The sequence below is a fragment of the Impatiens glandulifera genome, chromosome 3 (genome assembly GCF_907164915.1).
Source record: "Impatiens glandulifera chromosome 3, dImpGla2.1, whole genome shotgun sequence".
NCBI classification, from domain to species: Eukaryota; Viridiplantae; Streptophyta; class Magnoliopsida; order Ericales; family Balsaminaceae; genus Impatiens; species Impatiens glandulifera.
Window position 1 is genome coordinate 23,453,038 of NC_061864.1, and position 12,599 is coordinate 23,465,636.

Genomic DNA, 12,599 nt, shown 5'->3' on the forward strand with positions numbered 1-12,599 from the left:
TTGAACATTTTGTAAATGTTATTTATTTTATAAATCTTGATTGACAATATTCTAGATAGTTTGACTCAACAATTTTGATCAAACAAAATTTTAAAGGTGATTATTGTGATTCTTTTGTTATTTTATTTACTTTGTTAATAATAAAATAACAAAAGTTTTTTCTTCTTAAAGACCCTAAACTTTGAGGGACTTAAAAAAATTGATTTGATTTTTTTGTGTGTTAATTCACACTTTTAATAAACTCTTCTCCTTCAGAAAAATCTGGATAGAGCTTTTACCCTAGGAAATAAGGAAGAATTTTATGTTTATATATTATAAATTTGACCAAATTGTTAGTTTTGGATCATTTTAATTAAACAAGTCTCAAATGTTAAATTATGTGAAATGAGACTCAAATTTTAAATATTTTTTTTTTAGTATTTAAGGATTTTTCTCAAATAGATATAAAGTTCGTCTTTAATGTATTACTTTTAAATTAACTTAACACGTATATAAATGAAATGATATTTACCAATATTGTATACTTATTTTTTTTTTTAAAAAAAGAGTATATTTTCAAGATCTAAGTATTCAAAATGGTGAAATATGGGTTGAGTGACTAAAAAATATGTAATACGAGGAAATAATTGGAAAAATAAAAACAAATTTGAATTTTGTATTTTGTATTTTTTTTTATAAAATTTTGAAACGACATAACTTCGTGTATGTTCAACCGTTTTGAACGTATTTGTTATATAATTGAGTATATTTGTAAATTTATGTGTTTCAAACTATCAAATTTGATTTGAGTGCCTTAAAAAATATATGATGTGCGGATAGAGTTGAATTTTTTTAAAGTTTGATAATTGATATTTTTTTTATCAAATGTGGTAAATTAATTAAAATTTAAATAAAATGGTACGTTAAATTAAGATGAATTCGAGTTTGTTTGGAATAAAGCCTCAAATAATTAAAATTGTGATAAATCATCCCCAATATGGCAAAATTTAAAATTTGAACCTTATTTTATAAAAATAACACAAGGCAACTGGAATTATACGTTGATTGTCCTCATTTTATAAAAATAACACAAGGCAACTGGAATTATACGTTGATTGTCCTCATTTATAAGGCAACTGAGACTATCAATGTAACGAACTTTTGACCCATCAGTTCGATTACGTCATTTGATAAGATAATCTTGAAATATTTGACAAACAGAATGCGTGGAATTTTGAGTTAAGTTATCTTTTGCAACCAAATGATTTTCATTAAAGATCGTAAAACATTTTATGCGGTGTTTATCACCAATGAATGTATTGATTCGACTCACTCTAGAGGTGATAATGTACTTTTGTCAAACTCGATATAAAAAAAGCATATGATCATGTTAATTGAGAGTTTCTTTTCATATTATGGGTAAAAATGGATATGGGGGAGAAATGGATCAAATTGTTAAGCTTTTACGTGTTGATAGAGAAATTCTCGGTTATCGTGAAATAAAGCTTTTAGGGATTTTTCTGGGAGTTCAAGGGGTATAAGGCAATGTGACCCTCTATTCCATTTGTTCGTTGTTATTGTTACGGAAGGCATTTTTAGAATGATGGTGTTTTCCAAAAATGGGTCTTTTTCGATGGGTAGAGTGCGGTGTGAGACGATCTTTGTTCTTTATGTCTCAATTATTGTTTTTGTTAGGATTCGAGTGCCGAAATCCAACGTTTTTGAAACAATTTATAAAAATGTAAAAAAGTAAGAACACAAAAAAATACATATATAATGGTTCACTAAAAAGAGCTACGGTTCACTTCAATTGCCACCTGATTTCAAAATGAAGAAAGAATGCAAAGTCTTGCCTCACATTATTTATCTCTTTAAAATTTATTCTTACCCTATAAAACCTTAATAATAACATATTTATAGGGTAAATATTAAGGTAATAAAACATAAATAACTCTTGGTTCAAGCCTAAGACCAAACCCAAACTCAATAAACTCTAATTAACTTATGTAGAGTTTATTATAAGTGTAGGCTCCACAACTCAACAATTTCCCGCTTGGAGACTAACTTAATCATCTCTCAATCGGTAGTGACTCTTTATCTAGTGTCTTAACTAAGAAGGCCAACTAAAGTTGCACACAATATCAGTTTTTCATTTATCACAACTTTCGTTAATATATCCGTTAAATTCTCACTATCGGTAATCTTTCAAGTGCTAACACTACATATTCTCAAGATGATTAGATGATTAGATGAAATGATAACAAACATGTATATGCTTTATCCTTCCATGGTAAATCAAATATTTTTCCAAATGAATGACACTTTGACTGTCGCATCGCAACATACTTTCGTCGTAGTCTTGGCCCAATTCTCACAAAAAGGGTTGCAACTCCATCATCTCATTAACAACTTCTATTACAACAACATACTCTATCTCACAACTAGAAAGAAAAACCATCTTCTATAGTTTTGAAAGTTATTTGATTACAATACCTCCCAAAGTACTCCCAAAGTATAGATATATCATATTATATTCTTCCTACTATCAACATCAACATCATTGTGAGCATGAACATATTCTTTCAAACCCATGTTAGAACTTTAGAAAACACAAAGCGAGACTCGTACTTTCTCTTAAGTATTGTAGTATTCACTTTACCACTTCACAATGTTGTCTACCAGTGTTGCTCATAAATCTCATATGTTTGGTAATGTGAAAACCATATAATACATAATACAACAATGGTTGAGGCATATAGAATGGTGACCATGTAATTTTCTCGTTCTCTATGGAAGACAATTGATCTTTAGATAGTCTAAAGTGACTAGCTAAGGAGGTAGTAACTAGTTACACATCGTACAAGTTGAACCTACATAGAATCTTTTTCACATATTCTTCTTGTGAAAGTTTGATAATCTCTTTATCCCTTAAGTTTCTCATTTCAATGATTTATTTTGCAATACCTAAATCCTTAATTGAAAACTGCTTAGACAGCCTTTTCTTTAGCTTTTTAATCTCATACAAACTTGCTCTAGAAATCAACATATCATCAACGTAGATGAGCAGAATAATGTATGATTTATCAAATCTCTTGATATAACAACAATGATTAACTTCACGCCCCATAATATTGTTACTTTTAATGAAACTATCAAATTTCTTATACCATTACATTGGATCTATTTCAAAACATACAAACTCTTCTAAAGTTTACACACAACCTCATCTTTTCATTTACCTCAAAGCCTTTTGATTTTCGCATGTAAATTTCTTCATCCAAATAACCATGAAGAAAAGCAGTTTTGACATAGATTAAGGTCTTCTTTCACAACCAAACCAAAAATAGTTCTAATTGACATCATTTTGACCACTAGAGAGAAAATATTGTTGTAATGAATACATTCCTTTCGTTGAAATGTTTTCACAATCAATCTTTCCTTGTACATCATTGTTTTTATCATGTTCTTTTTTAATCAAGATCAATTTGTTGTGATGTGATTTCTTTCCCTTTGGTAGTTCAGTGAGTTGTCAAGTCTAATTTGACATTAAAGAGTCCATTTTATCTTTTATCACAGACTCTCACTTGATTGATTAATCAGATTATACTATTTTCTCATAGCATTTAGGTTTGTCTCTATTTGTAAACAAAATGTAATTCAAACATGTGGACCACCTCTCGATTATTTTTCAATTTCTTGACGATCTTCTCAACCTTTAACAGTGTTTGCTGATTTCCCTCTAGGGCCATGTTCTCAATGATTTATTATTCAACAACACTTTGGTCTTCTTCAACAATTGGTATATATTCAGCTGAAAAATCTCTCAAATCGACCGTAGCAGATTCATCCAATTTAGAATCCATTTGATGTCTTCCCAACACAATCTTTGTAAAATATGTTCATTAATAAGTTCGAGAGAAATCTTCCCATTTAGAAAAGTAATATGATTTCTAAAGGTGATATTTTATTCCTTATTAAGAGGACTCTTGTTTTAATGCCAATTTATACGATGTCTATGTTTTTCCTCCCAAAGTGTGTGGTCGTAAAGATGGAGATAATTATGTGTAAATTCTTTTGGGAATCGTGTGATTTTTTATTTTCTAATTTAGTGAGTTGAAACAAGGTTCATTTAATAAAAAAGCAGGTGGTATGGGAATCCATGATCTTGTGGATTTGAATAAAGCCTTAATATTCAAATGGTGTAGTATATTTGCATCTGAGCAATATAGTTATAAGTGTACCCCCACGGTCAATGTCGTGTTCCATAGCTTAGCACGTGTCAAGAGACACATGGCAATATGAAGGGACTATTGCGAGGAAGCCCAAGGTTTGATGCGTTTCAACCTTGGTTTGCGTGCCAAATATTTTTTTAAAAAGAAACATTTAGTTTTTAAAAGATTTTGAAAATACCTAGAGCGGTAAGAAATTAATTATGTAAAAATAATTAATCCTTTGTTCAAATTTTAAATAAACTGGGATGCTAAATAACAATTTAACTTGCACCTGATTTAAATTAATTAAACATAATTAATTTAAAGATTATTTATTTGAAAATAAGAGTCGCCAAGAGATTTTATGAAAATCAATAAAATGATATGTGTACAAACGTATTTATACTAGGGTTTTAGAAAAAATGTAGTTTGTTGTCTATTTATGCTCGGGAAAGGGCTTTCGCGCTATGTCCTCTACGCCCGCCTAAGGACGGTTTTCAAAATCCTTCTAAAATAAACAAAGTCTGACTTATCCCCTCTTCTAACTTCGTAACAATAAGAGGTGGATATCTCTCAGGCCTCCATGATGTCCTAGGTTCGAGCCCGTTAGGCAACAAGTTCTGCGCCTGGTTAAATGGTTAAGTGTGTTGGTGGACTATATACTTAACCCGCGAGGATTAGTCACATTCCATTGGAGCAACGGAACCCAGCGTTCTAGAAAAAAGTTTGGCTTTTATAAATCTAATTATTATTTTCCTTATCTTTAATTAGTAGTCTAGGGGTCCTAAATGAGAATATATTTTAAATAATTGTACAAAATTATTTAATGAGGTGTGTATCTGTTGCGTCGATGTTCAGATTTAACAAAACCTGAAAATATTAGAGGAGATTGTCAGAATTTAAAAAATAAATTCCAAACGGGTCCTTATCCAAAACAATGGTTTAGGAAATATCCCGAAAATATAAAAATATCATTTTCTAACCTTTCGGGATTATTTGAAAATGATTTCGGATTCTAAAATTACAAAAGTAATTTTGGATTTTGAAATCTTGAACCAACAGGCCTCTAAGGCTCGGTCCTAGGCTAAAACCTTAGGACAGTGTGTTCTTATTTTGGTCCAAAATTTCAGAAGTTCATAACTTTTGAATGGGATCATGAAATCATGATTCGTACTATAGTAAGTTTATATGATCATAAAAAACAAAATCCCTAACATAAATCATGATTTTGAAGCCCTTACAAAGATCAATTTTACAACACCATTTCTAAGTCAAATTTTGAGATTTTTTAAATTAGGCCATTTGAAGGCCTGAATTTTGTTCTATTAACTTTGAAATGATGAATATAGTTGATCTAAACCAAAATAACAACATCATTAAAACATTTTTGAAGATTGAATCAAAATTCAATTTTTTTTTCAAAAACTCGATTTGATCAAACATGATCAAAGTGATGAAATAGTTGCTTAGAATTCATCCTAACATATTAACAAACATGTATAACAACTAATTGGATCAATAAATCTAGATTAAAAGTAAGAACATATAATTTCAAAAATCGATATTTTCAAGCTTTTTTTCTAAAATTTCAGTTTGATCAAACATGATCAAAACACGATTACAGTTGTTTGGAAATCATTCAAACATGTATAACAACTATATAAATAAAAAAATCCATATTTAAACCAAGAACACAGATTTAAAAAATCTAGTATTCAAACTTAAATTTTCAAAATTTTAATTTTGGTAGATTTGATCTGGTTTCTTTCTACAGAAAGTTAATACATTTATGTAGAACAAAATATTTTCCCTCTCTATTCACTTTTTATTTTCAAGATTAACATCTCTTCATCTTTCTATCTCTCCATCTTTCTTTTGCTTCAACCTTTTCTCTAACTTTTGTTGAACTTCTTTCTAATTTTTGTTGAAGTTCATGTATGTAATAACAATAAAGGTGTCATATTCTTCAACTTCTACAATATAATTATACAAGTAAGTAATATTTTTATATGTGCTTTTAATATTTAGTATATTTAGAAAATAATAAATAAAAAGTCATATGTTAATCAGGTAATGGGGTACCTAAAGAATCGGGGATGGGGATACAAATAGATATACTCGTTGGGTATAGGATCGAGGATGGGTAATAAAATAAAAATCGAGTTCAGGGATGTGTACTTCACTACCGGCGGGTATGGTACCCGTTTCCATCCCTAATTGGGAGGCATGTATCGGGACAGCTAAAAAAAGCGAGACTTACAAGTTAGATCTCGATCCCTATAATTTTTTAGTGAACTATCTAGTTGGAAATAAATCGAAGAACATTTAACATTCAAAGTAGATCATTAAGGATAATCATAATATCATTATCATGACCTCGATTTGCATGTTGAGAATCTTGTTAAATAAAACATTATTTTAAAAAGATTTATAGAAATATGTCTCGATATTTTGAAATTAATTATAACATATTTTCTCGAGCCATTCATGAGATACATCATTTAACTCCACTTCTGCTAAAAAAAACTTTAAAAGATAAAATTATAGAGATTATAACACCATGTAAATTTGGGCAACCATGCTACTTCAACGACTAGAGACATTCAATAAATCTTCAAAATCTTTGTTCATACTCGTTGACATATGCATCAATTAAAATTAACAATTCTTTATTATGTCAAAATAATTTTTATCCTTAATTGCCACAAACTGAGTGTCATATCATTCAAGTCCAACAATCGACTAAAACCAAAACACCGATTAGACCCAAGACGAACTTTCATCATCTACTTTTTTAAAATAGATATCTATAAAAAAAAGTGAGGACACCCAAGACAAACTTTCATCATATACGTTCTAAAAAATAAGATACCGATCGAAAACTAAGAAGACCCAGGAAAAACTTTTATCGTTTGCTACATAACAAATAATTAGGTATATATCTCTAATCTTTTTTCTCAAGCTCAAGATCTGACAAAACATTTACCACTCATCTTGTCTTGAACGTTGCACATTCAACCAACTTAACCTCATACTTCTCTTTGAACAAATTAACTTGCAATCTACTAATTTTTGAATCCAAAATGACGAACAATTCAAGAGTATAATTTTAAGATTCACTAAATCTCTTCTATTGTCTTCAACAATGCTTCAAATGAGCATCTATAGTTTCTCCGAAAGAAATCGCGAATATCTTTTTATTTGAATTGCTCGAGCCTCTCATCTAGCCCCTTTTCATGACTAGAATCTCATTCAAGGTCTTAATTATCTCCTTAATAATATGACAAACCAATCATCTCATTTATCTAAATATGATCCACAACGCATAGACAATTAGGATAAAATAAAATAAGTAACAAAATCACCACCTTTGAATTAACCGAGTCTCTAATCTAGCATATTTTTCATTAATAGGAATCTCACTCAAGTTCTTATTTATCTATCAATATGTCGACAATGTTGTCATCGTTAAACAACTCTTTGATAACAAATTTCCATACTCGATCATGTTCCTTTGTCAAGTGTCAAGCACATAATCTCTCCATCATCTTCATTTTGATTAGTTCTTCTAATATGTTTCTTCAATAACCATTTTTCACAGAAAATCTCTCTAAACTCATTTTAGCTGAGAATTTCTTCAAGTCAAAACCCTCAACATAGTGAATTTTTTTTTACTTTTGATTATCTCTAATTGTATGTCAATAAGAGCTTCAAATAATGTCACTCATTTATGTCAAGACAATAATCAAAAATAAAAAAACTCCAACTGATTTTTTCAAGAATGAAGTTGTATTGTTTGTTCTCTAGACTCTTCTAACCACATCATGCATAGAAAGAATCTAACAAATCATTTATGATTAGTGCACCCTTAACTAATACCAGAAATTATCATTCTTGGTAGAACTATTAAGGCATCGGCGCCCACCTAAAAACTTTGTATTAGCACTTTATTTGAGAATGTAAAATAAAACATACTCACAATGTTTGATGCAAATCCAAATCTGGCTCTTATACACACATATTAAAATCATGCTCTTATAAATAAACCTTAAAGCCACCCGTTTTAATTAGAAAACTCTTTACATGTTGCATCAACTGTCTTCCACAATCTGCAACGTCGAATAAGCACTCCACCTTTTAAAGAAATCAAATAGACCTTAAACTCATTTAGTGAAAAAAATCGAGACTTAAAGAAAATGTCTTAGTTGTTGACTGTTTTAAAGATTCTTGATTCACTTATTCTCTAGATTATATTACATTATAATATATATATATATTTTTTTTCCTTTTTATATTTTAATAAACCATATGTCCCAAATTAAAATAAATCAAAAGAATAAACCTCATCTTCTTCGTTCTGGTGTCACTGTCTACACGACTTTTCGTCACTTGCGTCTATTGGCGCCTTCGAGAAGAACAAAAGACGTGTTGTCTTCTTTTCAAGACATCGTCACAATAAATTGAGAAAAAAATTAACGACCGTTGACATCCCCTTAGAAACTGAAGATTTCAACTCAAATCCTCATAACTGCTAATTCTTCTACAACCTATGTTGTTTTCTCAAACATCTAATAATCTTCAACAAAAACATAAATTTGCAACAATTTCTCCAGTGTCGGTTAGAGTTTGTCATATCTTCACAAATAGATTATGTTAAATATTCTCAAAACATGATCTGATACCATTTGTTAAGAAAATATTTAATTTAAACACACTATAAAAAAATATAGATATATAAGAGGTAAAGAATAATAAAGAACATAAGATATAACGAGGTTCGGCCAACAAATGTTTCCATCCTCAGGAGTCATCCATTCTATAGATTTTTCATGAAATAATGATCAAAGTAACCCTAGGTTACAATGTCTCTATTATGGGAGAATATCCAAAGGCATAAAAACTAAATTATCACTCATAAACCCATTAAAGACTAAAAGCCCATTACAATATATAAACTTCAATAAAATAGGATCCCAAAACCAACAAATCAACCGGGGGAGTTTTCAACAAGCCCAAGATTTTTCTATAATTAATCCATTCATTCATCACATTTTCTTATGGGGGAGAAGCTAGACATAATCAGATGGTGTACAAACAGTTGCACTAAGTGTCTACTCTCCATTCACAACGAACTCTTGTTCATTGCCAAAATATGTGAATTCTCTACGATCGAATGACAGTTTATGATGGTCTTAAAATGATTTCTTTTACAAAACCTCAAGTTCTAAATGAACATTCAATTATCATAGAAAGTATGAGGGTTCCCACAATTCATTGTTTTGTTGATGGTTGAAATGATAAATTTGTTCATAAACATTTGTAATTTATAAGAAAAAGTTTAATAAGACTAAAAAACGTCATTATTGAAAATTACAAGAAGAGAAAAAAAATATTAATCTTAATTTTAGAGAGAAATACAAAATCTCATTATAATGATATTAGGAATATATGAAAAACGATTTGTATCAACAAAAGAGCTATTCACATTTGATATTCGCTAATGAAACACAATAAATGATCAACTACATACATGATTTTAATCTAGGATGGTGAAAAAAAACAAAAAAATTAATAATCGAACTGAACCGATAGTTTACCGATTTCATTTTATCGATTTATGGGTTAACCGGTTCTAACGGTTCCAGTTAACTGTTTTTTATCAGTTAAACGACTCAGTTTCGGTTGAACTATTTTTTTAACGGTTTAACCTGTAAATCGGTAATAATTTAATTATATATTTATATTTTATAATTTATATTAGTTATTTTATAAATATTAGATATATTATAAATAATATTTAATAATGTATATATATATATATATATACACATATAAATATATTAATTATTTTTAAATTATAATTTGTATAGATTTGTTTTTAAAAGAAAAATCTAATTTATATATCTATTAGTTTAAAAGTAAAAACTTTTAAAATATATTACATTATTACAATAATATAATATATTATAACATATTTCTTTATATATATATATATATATAAAATATTATTATAATATATTATATTATAAAAATAATATAATATATTATAAATTATTTGAGATAATAAGGTGCAAATAAGGATTTTGAAAAAAAAATTTATATTTAAAAATTTTAATAATTAATTTAAAAAATTTAATTATTGATTAACCGGTTAACCAACCGGAACTTGAACTGGTAAAACCAATACAAATATTGTCCGGTTAACCGGTTTGTAAAATAAGAGATAAATCAGACTTAACTAGAACCGTTTAACCGGTTGAACATCCCTATTTTAAACACTTTCGGAATATTTTATGGTTATTCGGTACATGTTCTGATTTTTGAGTTAATCTTAATAAGTTAGATATCTTTTTCTCAAATTATGTTTCTAATAGAAGATTGATGAGGTTGACAAATATGTAGGGGTTCAGAATTAGTGATTTTCGTTAACATATTTTGGTATGTCATTGGGTGCTAAATTACAATCAAAGGTCTCTTTAAACCTGATTATCAATAAAATGAAATATAAACTATTTAGATAGAAAAGTAAAATAATTTTAAAAAGGGTCGGTTAATCCTTATAGGAGTGTGTTGTCATATATGCCCACATATATGAATTCTTTATTCATTTTCCCAAGAGAATGAAGGTGAAAATAGAGATAATAATGTGTAAATTTCAATGGAGATCTTCTAACTCATCATTTTGTCATCTAGTTAGTTGGGATAATGTTAAATATTTTCAAGGAGATCTTCATATTATTGATCTTATTTTCTTTAATAAGACTCTTTTATCAAAACGGTATAGTAGATTTGCAACGGAGTGGAATAGTCTTTGAGCATCGATGATCATATAAATATGGTCATATGTTTGGTTGGTTCACCAAAATGTCCAATTATTCAGCAGGGTGTAGCATTTGGAAGGGAATATATTCTTTGTAGAAAATTTTTTGTGAGTAGTTTGGATTCATTGAGGGGATGGTTTTTCGATCAGTTTATGGGATGACATTTTGTGTAGTGTCAAAAGTCTAGATACGACATATCTTGGGCTTGTTTTCATTGATATATGTAGAAATCTCATAGTTAAGGACATGTTTGATCATCGGTTAGTGGTTTCGCTAGCCGAATTAGATATAGAAGGAGAATTAAGTATTAGGGAGAATTATTTTCATAATAGAGTTTTACTTTTGGTAGGACACAAACAAGTATTCACATCTGAACAATATGTTATGCATTGGTAAGACATTGATAGTTTCCATGTGGGGTATTGCTACAAGTTGTATGCTAAGATTATTCCATATAAGTTTTGCTGGGAAAAACTTTGGGAGTCAAAGTTTCCATCAAATATCTCGTTCTTTGGATGGAGCGTTATTCATAGTGGAATTCTTACCAATGATATATGCATGAAAAATATTATATTATGGTTAGTCGTTGTCCTGTGTGTCACGAGAAGGTTGAATCAATAACTCATTTACTTTTACATTGTCAAGGGTGACTAGTATCTGGAGTCTTTTATGGAGTGTTACTAAGATTCAATGGGTGATGCCCGAGTCTTTGTGTAGTTACTGGTAAGTTTGGATTGATGCGGCTGATATGGTAGGCCTACATATTTGGGTTACCATCCCAATTATGTTTTGGTGTACTATCTAGTTTGAGAGAAATTATCGAACTTTTAATGATCGTAGTCATCCGATGTGTATCATTCATAATGTTATTGTTATGACACTTTCTGAGATTTTTTCCGACAGGAAAGTAGAGTCCTTATGAAAGTTAGTCGTTCTTTTCAAAAACTTATGAGCTCGATAACCTATTGAGTAACATTTTTTTTCATGTCATACTTTGTCGTTGTTCTTAAATGACATTTATCATTTTTAATATATAGGAACCTTTTTCAAAATAGAAAACATCAAGTGAGCTAAATTAGTCTAGGTTATTCGACTTTTCTTGATGTATTGTTTTTAATTATTATTGTATTTTTATTTTTGAAAATGGTCCATGAAATATTAGAAAATGAAAATCGTTTAAGCACAATGAAACAAAGCATGCATGACATTAGAAAAAATAAAATACTAAAAAGAAATAAGAGAGAAAAATTAATATCTTAGGCCAAAGACAAAAGAAATTAACGTATACGAAGGTCTTCAAGATGGGCAATGAGCTTCCCAACCGTTTCAACGAGTTTTCCAGAACAAATTCCAGATAGTATAATAATAATAACGTTATGAATAATACGCATCAATAGAATACAATCATTAAAATATGATGATTTCTTTTAAACAAAATAGTTTACCAAAAGATAATAGGGATATATATAGTAACACAACGATTTAGACCCGCCATATATGTTGTCTCGATCTAAAACATTCCCAACGACTATCGAGAGACTCATGTATCACCCACTGAATTTCAGTCATGCTCTGAAGTATACTCCAA